This window comes from Mya arenaria, chromosome 3 (assembly GCF_026914265.1).
Source record: "Mya arenaria isolate MELC-2E11 chromosome 3, ASM2691426v1".
Classification (NCBI taxonomy): domain Eukaryota; kingdom Metazoa; phylum Mollusca; class Bivalvia; order Myida; family Myidae; genus Mya; species Mya arenaria.
The window spans coordinates 92,307,775-92,311,443 of record NC_069124.1 but is presented as its reverse complement, the minus strand read 5'-3'; positions in this window follow the sequence as shown (position 1 = coordinate 92,311,443).

Genomic DNA, 3,669 nt, shown 5'->3' with positions numbered 1-3,669 from the left:
GTAGAGAGGCTGGTATGTATGACATGGTAGAGAGGCTGGTATGTATGACATGGTAGAGAGGCTGGTATGTATGACATTGTAGAGAGGCTGGTATGTATGACATTGTAGAGAGACTGGTATGTATGACATGGTAGAGAGACTGGTCTGTATTACATGGTAGAGAGGCTGGTCTGTATGACGTGTTGGAGAGTTTGGTCTGTATGGCATGGCATGACTCAACCAATGTAGAATTATATAGGCATTCAGTCCACTTCAACATTAGATTTGAATATGAAGTTGACATTAAAGCATGTAGTCTTAGGAGCATTGTACTCTTAAAAGGTACTAACGGTGTAAACGATCTTCTTTTCTTCAGGTGGTATTTGGAGTGATAATGCCAAAATGTAACTACCATGATACCTTTTAGAGGGCAAGCGTGAAGTTTTATGTAGAGTTTGAATATTAAGACTCCATTGATGTATTTTTGTGTTAACTATCATATCATTATACGAAATATTTTCCGTTCATATTCTCGCATGAAAACCATGTCCATAAACAACCATTCAAAAGAAGCTGCCTACTGATTATTTATAATTACCACCATTAATTTATGTTTTAATCCAAGCTACCGCCACAGTAGACTCGTTTTTTAGCTATTTCAGCATATCTAATTATTTTCCTTTGAGTTGGGGCACTAAACTTGAACAATACAAACCGCAGTGGGAAAATGCCACTTTTGAAGTGTAGAAACTGAACTATTTTAATCTCCCCTTTGAGTGTGGCAATGTAACATGAGTCGCCATTTCAGCCCAACGTTTCAGTGTCAGTATTAAGTAGCTTTTGATAATTTTCTTCACAATGTTTAGGCTTATGTCCTGTCACTTATGTTAATCACTGCAGAGAAGACATATTATACCAAACTGTAACTTTATTGTACAAATGAACTTAAAGCCCCCATAAACTGTTTTTAATTGCCCATAAATGTAGGGAAAAAACTAGAGTAGCTAATTTGATATGAATATCATAAATGTGACAAAATTGCTGTAGTAACTTTGCTCGATTACAAAATATAGTAATATTTTGATTCAGTGTTCTATTGTATTTTCTAAAGCACTTCATGGATATATAGCAGGTATTTGTTTATTTCAGAGTAAGATCGTATTTTATTTCACGAGTGTCATAGAAAAACATATTTTCGCGAGTGACGAAGCCACGAGTGAAAATCTAGTTTTTCTATGATCACGAGTGGAATAAAATACGATCTTACACTGAAATAAACAAATGTTCTGTTTCTTTTATGCTTACTTTCCGAGTTTTATAAAATTTTGAAAGGTCGAATATGTTGGCAAAACAATTGCGGATAATCATTGGATATAAACAGTTTTCTTAGTTTTAGAGTGTGTTTCATGATATATGGCTATTCGGTCATCTTACTGTCAGAGACAAGTCTGTTTTGCTTGAAAACAGGTCGATTTCCAGGTAATGATGATGACCACGCTAGTTTGTCTACAAATTTTGATCAAGGGGAAGAACATGTAACTACAATGGATTTTAAAAGTAGTTCTCAAATTGATATTTTCACTGTTGTAATTTCACTGATAAAACCCCATATCTCATCGAAAAGCATGAAAGAAACATGGCCCATGAAGTTTCTAGTTATTATCTTTGAATGAATCAATATATAACTAAATCAGCTTTTGGTATTGAAGATATTGACAAAGTATTTAAGTGTTGTTTAAGCGATATGAATAGATTGAATGTCAACACTCTCCAAACAATTATTATGCAACAGTTAATATTTATTTTTGCATTCCTAACCTATTAAATCGGCATTAGCCTGACGCAGTCTGCTGCCAAAGTAAAATAAATATTAATATAACTAAGAGTTGGTGCAAAGTGCAAACAGCCAAAGACCACTTTCGTCCTAGTCCCTAAAATCGTGACCAACCTTGATTCGCGGCCATCTTTGTTTTTACCTGGTTATCACGTGAAATGCGCGTATCTGCAAGCCTATGACGTCAATTTTACTACGAACTAATGCACCAGTCAATTGTAACCAAGGCCCCCAAGGTTCGGGGGTATACCAGGGATAGCCGGAGAAACGGGCAGTGTTTTTATCCTTCCAGTTGGCCCCGCAGTGCCGTGAATGCGATAGTTTTGTCTTCCAGCCAAATATAGCGGGGAATGGGCTTTACCTTGAGCCCCTTGGGTTCGGGGGAATTTGGCGGGGGTTTCGCGAGCAATTCGTCCCCGCAGAGCGGAAACTTTGCCCGGGCTTGGCTGGACCGAAGGTCAAAGTCCCCGCTATTCTCCGGACCTGGGGGCCGTGGTTACAATTGACTGGTGCATAATTACAAGAGTAGATGCTTTCAAACTCGCGAAAATATGTATTTAAAACAGATAAATTCACTACAAACAATGGTTAACACTGCAACAACGTAGTTTTACTAATCCCAAATTAAATGCCATAGAAACCAACCATATTTTCCACAAAACATCCTTAACATTCGCTGGTTATTTCGTCTGCTTTGCATACATTTTTTCAATGACAGTCACGTGATCTAAATTCTTGTACTAAGGCAATGCAAAATTATGATATGTGTTTTAATGACCCATACTCTTAGTGTCAAAATAACACTTAGAGACAGATTTGTCGTGGGGGTAAATTATACTATCCCCCACTACGAGTAAGTTGACATGATTTAATGTTTATGTTTACAAAATACTGTAAAAAAAAATTATTACATGTTGAAATTTTGAAATTATCATTTTTAAAGGTATGTTTGACTGTTTTTCTCAAAAAAACAATTGATCAAAATAGTGTTAGCCTAATTAAAACCTGCTGACCTAGATTACGTCAGAGCTCGCGAATCTAGGTACTAGAATTAAGATGGCGGCCTAGTTCAGTGTCTGTACTCTATTCACATTTAAAGAACTTCAGCGAACACGTTGTATATTACCTTTTTGGACGTGTGTGTTGTAAACATCAAAAAAATAAATATCAACATTAAAGTTATGAAAGCCAGAACTAATTATTTACGTGAACTTCTGACCTGTTGTGCTTAAATACTTAGGGAAATATGGATAAATAATTGACATGTCTGACAAAAGTAATTGAATTATTTCATTGTTTTGCTCAACATATTTTTTTTATTTATTCCTTACATCCGCGAATCATTTTTAGTCGAGGATAATAAAATCAATTCATTATTAGAAATCAACCTAGATTTTCAGCCAATGAAACTGCAGATAAGCTATTATTGAGTAGTAGACTTAATCATTAAGTATTTCAACTCTCGCGTGAACTCACGTGTTTAAAGGTCCACCTACTGCCAATCATCCGATACACACTCCCTGCGTCAGATTTTGTGTTGACAATGTATCAGTCAATGATGCGTCTTCTAAGTCACTACGATCACTCCATCCATTTTTAATCATTAAGAATTTACTTCAGGTCATCTATTACTTAATGGAGTTTTGGTGGTCATCTTTATCAGATGCTAACTAAATGATAATATCAGATGATAAAATCAGAATCCCTTCAGCAATCTCATTGGTGGAGTCCTGATCATTTGAGTTTGATGTTTTGTTCAATGTGTATCCGATGTTTAAATTACAAAGTGTTGAAAACTCACAAATCAAGGTAAGACACATACACCGATCAAAGTGTAATGAGAAGGGGAACAAAGC